Here is a 9,684-nt window from a genome sequence, read left to right on the forward strand (position 1 = left end):
TTATATTGCTAAGTTGAAAACACCATAATCTCATGAAGTTTGACAGTTGCTGGAATCAGAGAATGGGGAAGTGGGAAATCATGTCAAAACCAGTTGCTCATCGTGCGGAGACTTGGTTAACTTTCCACCCACTACTTTGCTGACTCTTCCAACTGATTGCACGACTTGCTCACATTCTCGTCGTGTGTATGAACACAGGTGCTTTAGACCGCCTGACCAAAACCCTAGTTATTATCCCCCCATGTGACACGATTGATGTCTCGTGATTGTGGAGTCAGTTTCTGACTTTATGGGACGATTAGTCCATGTATTGCTGAGTTGAACATGATATGCAAATTTTCTGAAACTCATGAATTAAATGTCTGCTGAGACGAGGTATTATTATGTTGATAACCTAAGACGAGCAAAACGTGTTGCTGAATCATTGAATATTGATAGTTGAACAAATATTTTTTAATCTGAGCAAATAATGCTGGTTTGAGAAGATATTACTAGTCTGAGCAAATATTGCGGGTTTGAGCAAATATTGCTCGTTTGATGAATTGTTGGTAACATAACCAAATAAAATATTAATTTAAGATATTGACTGCTGGGTCGAGTATAATAAACAAAGTGTTGATCGTACGATCAACATAAAATTATCAGCATTTGACTCCACTCAAAATTATGTTTTCGCATAGCTCTGGATTCAAAACCCTAATTTTAATGAATTAACGATTTATTGAAAATCAGCGAAGCAGGGATTGCAGGGACCGGCTACAGGGGATGATGAGTCGACCATGTAACGTCCAGATGCTCGAATGAGCAAAATACCAAAGTCTCTTGAAGACCAGTTGGTGAAAGAATGATTAAATGCTGGTTTAATCATTTATTAAAATAATGCTCGTGTGAGCGTCAGATAATAAAACCTAGTCATGAAAAGATGAGGGACCAACCAAGAGGTCATGAGACCGGCTCTTGGTGGTCGTTGGACCAATTGATGGTCTTTTGAGCAAACCCCCAGTTGTTTGAAAAGAGTTTGAACCTAATATGAGCAATCGAGCAAATTAGGTTACAATCATTAAAACGTGTGGGACCGGATGTTTGCAAGCCTTAGGTCCACCCTTGGTCGGTCAAGGGGATGTGCCCGTGTCACCATGGTGTCCGTATCTCAGTCCTGAGAGTTTCGATATTTTCTGATGCGCGTTTGAGCAACATTTTGAGAAAATATGCAGTATCCAGGGTTTTGCTGAAACTAGCAAAAATACATGAGATAATGAAAATTAATAGATAAAACATGGAATTACAAGGTGTGGGACTGACCACGGCTAGGGCATTGTCGGCCGGATGGCAAGCACGGTCCCACACTTTCCCAGTTTTATGTGATTTTATGTATTTTCTCTGATTTGAAGGAAATCCCATGAAACTGGATAGTTTTATGAAATTAGGGAACTTCCATGAGATGAGAGAAATAAAATAATAATAAAATAGGGAATGATGGAGTGTGGGACCGGCAATGGCCAAGGCATGGCCGGCCGGCCAACAGGCACGGTCCCAGGGGGCGCTACAGTGTTGGTATCAGAGCTCACTATTAGATCTTATATGGGTGACAATAGGAATAGCTAGTGCCAGTTAGTGAACTAGATTAGTTTAGAACTGGGTTGGGTTGTGAGATAGATCTTAATCATTAAAAACTCTCTACAGTTAAAAGAATTATTTGATTGATTGATTTGTTTGTTTGTAATGAAGTAAAAATTGTAGGGTACACCATTAACTTTAGCTAATAGGGATTTGGGAATAATTAATTTAAAAAGTATGAACACGTACATTATTCAATACTAAAATTAGTGAGTTTAGTATTATTGATAAAATGTCACATAGAAATTTATTGAACACCTTGACTTATGCATAGGGTCATTAATTTATAATCACATAAATGTTAATATTATTTTTGAGACTCAATAATATTTCTAAGAGTAGTTAGAATCATAGTTCGACCATCAGTGTTAATAAAAAAAATACTATAATAGTAATTATAGACGATACTAATAGTAATAATAATTTTTAGTAAAGTGACGCTAGCATTTATCAATTAGTATCGTATTGAACTTAGTAACTTAACTAAAATGTGAATGAGGGTATTTAACGATAAAGAAAAATAATGATTATGATTAAATCGACAGAAAAATTGTTAACACTTACATATGGTCAAGTTTTGTAAATTAAACTAATGACAAATTAGGAATAGTTGTTTTGTATTTGAACTAGATGGTTAAGATAATACTTAAAATTTATAAAACAAAAAGACACTTGTTAGAATTCTTGTATCGAAATTATCTTTAGTCTAACAAAATGATCCAGAAAATCTTTATAATGAAACAAATATACATAAAGTAGTAATAATAGTATTCTGATGTTTAGTGTAATAGAAGAATTAAAAGAAAATAAATTCATATATTAATAGGATACTCTACAGTAATAGCAAAATCTAAAGACTATTAGGATATATAATAATTTTATGCAGACTCAAATTTAGATCATATTAAGTTACCAACGCCAACATATAACAAGATATAATATATTGATTCAATCCGAACAATCTTTACGTAGAAGTAGAATTATATTTACAAGATTAAGGCTTAGTGTGTCAGCCGGACTATCAACTTAAGAATAATGAGAATAATAATACAATTAATAATAGTATGCAAATAATTAGGCTGGTAGTAAATTTATAATGGATAATTTTGGGAAAATTTATATATATATATGGTATTACAATAAAGTTAAAATAATGAAATATTATAAAGTGGCGTAAAAGTCGAATTGAGATTATTTAATAAATAAGTAAATAAATTTAGATGACTAAATTGCTTAAAATGATGTAAACTCTTAATATATTTTACGAAGTAAATTTATCAGACTCACACCAAATACGATAAAAGTTTAGAGACTAATTAATCTTAATAAATTAATACTTAGATAATCGTAACAAGTTTGTATTTAGTTAATCCAGCACTGGGGAATAGTGAAGGTTGTGTTTTCTCTGTTCGTAGGAAGGCATTGTTGGGATTGGCCAACCTTGACAGGGCAACTACATTCAGAGAGGACCGATCATAGAATTTTAGTATAATTATTTTAGAAACCAATAGATCGCTGATCATAGAAGCTTGGTATAATTCCTCAGGAAACCTATAGATATAAATTCACTTAGAAATAAATTCGTAGGAATCTCCTTTATAATTAAAGACAAGTATTTTATAAGATAGAAATTAGTGTAAAAAACTTAGACTTCCGTATTTGATAGAATTTAACTCAGTGTAATTGAACTTAGAGCTACAAATTTTAGATTTTAGTTATAGAACCATATAGGTTTGTGCCTTGTTTATGTTGATTGTGCTTAGATAAGAAATGGGGTTATTCTATAAGGTGGGGAGTTTTTGATGATCAGAAGAATAGTTTGATTTTCGAGGACGAAAATGATATAAGGTGGGGAGAATGTAAGGACCCTCAAGCTTGTCAGCGCTATTAGACCAGTCAAGTGGCGAATTAACCGATAATAACTCGATTAGTTTAACGCGAACGTTAATTAATAGAAATTAATCTAACAACGATCTAAATATGAAATTAGTGTTGTCGAATAGGTCTCGAAAAGTTATGCGAGATGGACTACTCAAACGTGTCGTTCGGATATTGGATGAAGAAGAAATCATCAGATAAGCATAAAGGGTAAAATAGTTTTTTTCAGTAGACCGACTTGGGCTTCCCTTATCATCGGATAGTGGGTGTTTAGTATTCCCCGTTGATATTATCTCCCAAAACCAAATCGAAGAAAAATCATTTCTTCTTAATTCTTATCTTCTTTTTCTTCTCGTTTCTATTTCTTCTTCTGCTCCTCCATGTTCTTCCTCTTTCCTTTCTAATAATCTTAATTCAAGGATTGAGTTTGATCTTAGTCGAGTGGATCTTAGTCAGCGTAGTATGTAGATGATACGAGAGTAAAGATGGAAGTATTGGAAGTTGATTTAGCGCTGGAAGATGAAGTAAAGATGAATTAAATTAGAGGTATAAAGTTAATTTAGGTTCTGAAGTTCAAGAGATGAAATTAGAGCTACGGCTGGATGAAGAATCATGGGTATTGGTTCAATTGAGGATCTGAAGTTGTTTTAGAGAAGAGTCATGGAATTATGGTTTCATAGGAGTTGCAGAATAGAGTGAGAAGATGAAATGGATGGGTAATTGAGTTTCTGATAGTCAAAGAATGAAGGGGTTATCGTTTAATTGATGATGTGAATCCGTGTTGTTGATGAATCAGGAAGTTAGGGTTTGGTTCTGTTTTAATGAAGGTTTGGGAATTGAATTAGATTTTGATTGAAAACTAGTGTTGCTGATGAAGGCCAGGGATCGATTAATCAGTAAGAATATGTTGAAGCTATTGTTGGTGTTGATTCAAGACTCGGAAGGAAAGGGTAAGTTAAATTTAAGATTCCATAATTTATTCTTAAGTTGTGTGTGTATTTCAGTTTAAGATTGAAATTCCTTGGCTGGGTCTGTTGTGTATGGTTAATTTGGTTTCTTACTGACATTGCTGAGATGAGTATAATTGTGGTGGTGATGTTGTTGATATGACAGGGGATGAGATGTATATATGTGATGGTTCTCTACGATGAATTGGTGGTGTTATGGAGTGTTTGTGGTTTTGTGTTGGTGAATGGTTTGAGTGTTTGAGTGGCTCGAGTCTGAGATATTTATTTGGTAGTGTGATTATGAATGATATAAGAAATGTAGGTGAAGGTTGTTCTGATTCACAGGGAGTCGTGTTGAATTAGATGAAATGGGTATTGGGATTTGGATGTCGTGGAGTTATTTGACAGTGCAGTTGAGAATGGAATGTGTTTAGCATTGGAGATGAATTGTGGTTGCAGATGGAGTCGAGTTCCATAGTGGTGTTTTGTAGCTACTGATGTTGATTTCATGGAATTATAGTGAACTGAATAAGGAATTGTGTTACAGAGAACTGTTGGTGTTGCAATGAAGAACACGAGATGATGTTTGGGTTAAAGGTAAATGATGGAAGTGGTGAGGTAATTAGGAATGGTGGTTGTATATGGTTGTATTAGAGTTAGTGGTGCAAGTAGTGGTCATGCGTGCTGGGAAGAACTGGGAATTGTTATGTTGCAGTGGCAGGAGAAGGATTGCATTTATGTGCAATTGTAGGGGGATTGTTTGTAATGGAGATAATATTGTTGGTGGTGATTCATGTGGAGTGTTGAAGTATTGAACTGAAGCTAAAATTGTTACAGGATTGAAGGTGGTAGTGAAGTTGAATGCCAGAAGTTGGTTTGTAGTTGGACTGAACTTGCAGTTATAGGGGTATAGTCGTGTGTTTGAGAGTTGAAAGTAATCTGAATTGATAGTGATTGTAGAATTGCAATTAGTGTTGCTGTGAAAAGTTTAAATCTGCAGTTGCAGGTAATTAGAGTTTATAATTGTAATAAAAATTTGAATTATAATTTGAATGAATTAATTGGTGTAATGTATAGATTGAAGTTAAACTTGAGTAGTGTTGTAGAGTTAGAGCCTCAGCTGTGTGAGAAGAACCCTTGGCCTGTCTGAGTTTATTCAGTCTGGCTCGGTTTATTCTTAACTGACTGAGTTGAGTTAAATCTGTATTTGGTTATGATCCCGATTTGACTCAGTTAGTTGACTGAGTTAACCGTTTGACCATTGACCCTGGACTTTGACTTGACGTGGATTGTTAGTTGACCCTTTGACCGTCAGTGACCGTTAGATTGACCCAGTTGGGTCAGGTCTTGTGTAGTGGATCGGACTAGTGGGTCGTACCGGATCAGGCCCATGGGCTTGGTCTTAGGGACATCAATCTTAATTAGTGTTTGGACCACTTATGGTCCGAATTAACCTTTGGTTTCTTCTACAAAGTTGTAGATATTCATAAGACTTAGCTATGGAATATAGAATCAATCTAAATGGATTAGGAAACTCTTAGCTATGCAAGAGATGGATAATGAAGATGTATAGAACCATTAATGGGCTTGAACCGTTAGATAGATTTGTATGTTTCTTGTGTGAGCCTTTTGGCTAGATTCTTAGACTTCTTGTGTGATTAACAGTTAGTCTATATTAACAACGATCGATTCAAAGGATGAACCAGTGGATCGTGGATCTCGAGGTAGGCGTGGCTTGTCATCAAAAGAGGTGGGAATACATTTGACTCTTTTGTAACCATTGTTGTTTCTTTTACAAAATTTTATATTTAACAAACCATGCATTGTCTGTCTATGCAATCCTTGCTTTATTTAAATTGCGTTATGATAATTTTGTTGATTCTTTGAATCTTTCCATGGTTTGGAAAGGACTTGTAATGTTTGTTTGTCATATGAATTGTTATGGGAAATACGAATTTCCACTTGTGGTATATATGATACGCTCCTTCACATTTATATCTACATGAATTCAGCTTTTATGCTTATATTGGTTGACAGTTTCCGAGTTCGGAATTGTCGACATCCATATTTACGATTAGGTGTGGATTTGCGAGTTCGGAATTGCACAACCATAGTATATATTGTTTGAAGAAGAAAGCTTGTCCATATTCGTGTTTGTGTATCTCAGTGACTTGGTCACTATTTAATGTCTGGGAAAACATTATTTTTTTTCTTAATCTTGTGTATGATTACTTAGAAGTTAAATGCTAATTATTCCCACTTTCAGTTTTCAGAGACAGATCAGAGTTGCGCAGCGAAAGCCACAAGTGTTGACTCCGTTAATTAGTTAACTTCCGCTATGTTTATTATGTTGTTTATTGTATCTGTAAACCAATTGACTATTATATATGTATCATTTCAGAGAAGTTCATGTATATATATTCTGAGCGGGGTTAGTTTTTGGATAACTTTTGTAGCAGATTTCTTAATTGAATGTTTAAGTATTTGAATTAGATTCGTAGTGCCTCTTTATTTAGTTAATCTCTTGGATTAGTCAGATGCTAGCTTAGGGGGCGCTACAGTGTTGGTATCAGAGCTCACTATTAGATCTTATATGGGTGACAATAGGAACAGTCAGGACCAGTTAGTGAACTAGATTAGTTTAGAACTGGGTTGGGTTGTGAGATAGATCTTAATCACTAAAAACTATCTACAATTAAAAGAATTATTTGATTGATTGATTTGTTTGTTTGTAATTAAGTAAAAATTGTAGGGTACACCATTAACTTTAGCTAATAGGGATTTGGGAATAATTAATTTAAAAAGTATGAACACGTACATTATTCAATACTAAAATTAGTGAGTTTAGTATTATTGATAGAATGTCACATAGAAATTTATTGAACACTTTGGCTTATACATAGGGTCAATAATTTATAATCACATAAATGTTAATATTATTTTTGAGACTCAATAATATTTCTAAGAGTAGTTAGAATCATAGTTCGACCATTAGTGTTAATAACAAAAATACTATACTAGTAATTATAGATGATAATAATAGTAATAATAATTTTTAATAAAGTGACGCTAGCATTTATCAATTAGTATCGTATTGAACTTAGTAACTTAACTAAAATGTCAATGAGGGTATTTAACGATAAAGAAAAATAATGATTATGATTAAATCGCTACGGAAAAATTGTTAACACTTACATATGGTCAAGTTTTGTAAATTAAACTAATGACAAATTAGGAATAGTTGTTTTGTATTTGAACTAGACGGTTAAGATAATACTTAAAATTTATAAAATAAAAAGACACTTGAAATACTTGTATCGAAATTATCTTTAGTCTAACAAAATGATCCATTAAATCTTTATAATGAAACAAATATACATAAAGTAGTAATAATAGTATTCGGATGTTTAGTGTAATAGTAGAATTAAAAGAAAATAAATTCATATATTAATAGGATACTTTACAGTAATAGAAAAATCTAAAGACTATTAGGATATATTATAATTTTATGCAGACTCAAAGTTAGATCATATTAAGTTACCAACGCCAACATATCACAAGATATAGTATATCGATTCAATCCGAACAATCTTTATGTAGAAGTAAAATTATATTTACAAGATTAAGGCTTAGTGTGTCAGCCGGACTATCAACTTAAGAATAATGAGAATAATAATACAATTAATAATAGTATGCAAACAGTTAGGCTGGTAGTAAATTTATAATGGATAATTTTGGGAAAATTTATATATATGTATATATATGGTATTACAATAAAGTTAAAATTATGAAATATTATAAATTGGCGTAAAAGTCGAATTGAGATTATTTAATAAATAAATAAATAAATTTAGATGACTAAATTGCTTAAAATGATGTAAACTCTTTATATATTTTACGAAGTAAATTTATCAGACTCACGCCAAATACGATAAAAGTTTAGAGAGTAATTAATCTTAATAAATTTATACTTAGATAATCGTAATAAGTTTGTATTTAGTTAATCCAGCACTAGGGAATAGTGAAGGTTGTGTTTTCTCTGTTCGTAGGAAGGCATTGTTGGGATTGGCCAACCTTGACAGGGCAACTGCATTCAGAGAGGACCGATCATAGAAGTTTAGTATAATTATTTTAGAAACCAATAGATGATTGATCATAGAAGCTTGGTATAATTCCTTAGGAAACCGATAGATATAAATTCACTTAGAAATAAATTCGTAGGAATGTAATTAAAGACAAGTATTTTATAAGATAGAAATTAGTGTAAGAAACTTAGACTTCCGTATTTGATAGAACTTAACTCAGTGTAATTGAACTTAGAGCTACAAATTTTAGATTTTAGTTATAGAGCCATATAGTTTTGTGCCTTGTTTCTGTTGATTGCGCTTAGATAAGAAATGGGGTTATTATATAAGGTGGGGAGTCTTTGAAAATCAGAAGAATAGTTTTATTTTCGAGGACGAAAATGATATAAGATGGGGAGAATGTAAGGACCCTCAAGCTTGTCAACGCTATTAGACCAGTCAAGTGGCGAATTAGCCGATAATAACTCGATTAGTTTAACGCGAACGTTAATTAATAGAAATTAATCTAACAACGATCTAAATATGAAATTAGTGCTGTCGAATAGGTCTCGAAAAGTTATGCGAGATGGACTACTCAAACGTGTCGTTCGGATACTGGATGAAGAAGAAATCATCAGATAAGCATAAAGGGTAAAATAGTTTTTTTTCAGTAGACCGACCTGGGCTTCCCTTATCATCGGATAGTGGGTGTTTAGTATTCCCCGTTGATATTATCTCCCAAAACCAAATCCAAGAAAAATCATTTCTTCTTAATTCTTATCTTCTTTTTCTTCTCGTTTCTATTTCTTCTTCTGTTCCTCCATGTTCTTCCTCTTTCCTTTCTAATAATTTTAATTTAAGGATTGAGTTTGATCTTAGTCGAGTGGATCTTAGTCAGCATAGTATGTAGATGATACGAGAGTAAAGATGGAAGTATTGGAAGTTGATTTATCGCTGGAAGATGAAGTAAAGATGAATTAAATTAGGGTTATAAAGTTAATTTAGGTTCTGAAGTTCAAAAGATGAAATTAGAGCTACGGCTGGATGAAGAATCATGGGTATTGGTTCAGTTGAGGATCTGAAGTTGTTTTAGAGAAGAGTCATGGAATTAGGGTTTCATAGGAGTTGCAGAATAGAGTGAGAAGATGAAATGGATGGGTAATTGAGTTTCTGATAGT

The 9,684-nt window shown here is 33.1% G+C and overlaps 1 long non-coding RNA gene across 1 annotated transcript; it reads left to right on the plus strand.

The window, feature by feature from the left end:
- Positions 1-3,844: 3,844 nt before the first annotated feature.
- LOC113287630 lies at positions 3,845-5,527 on the plus strand. The gene is made up of 2 exons (XR_003330191.1): positions 3,845-4,445; positions 4,609-5,527. It is a non-coding gene; the product is annotated as an uncharacterized LOC113287630 (long non-coding RNA).
- Positions 5,528-9,684: the final 4,157 nt, after the last annotated feature.

The sequence above is a fragment of the Papaver somniferum genome, chromosome 6 (assembly GCF_003573695.1).
Source record: "Papaver somniferum cultivar HN1 chromosome 6, ASM357369v1, whole genome shotgun sequence".
Lineage (NCBI taxonomy): Eukaryota > Viridiplantae > Streptophyta > Magnoliopsida > Ranunculales > Papaveraceae > Papaver > Papaver somniferum.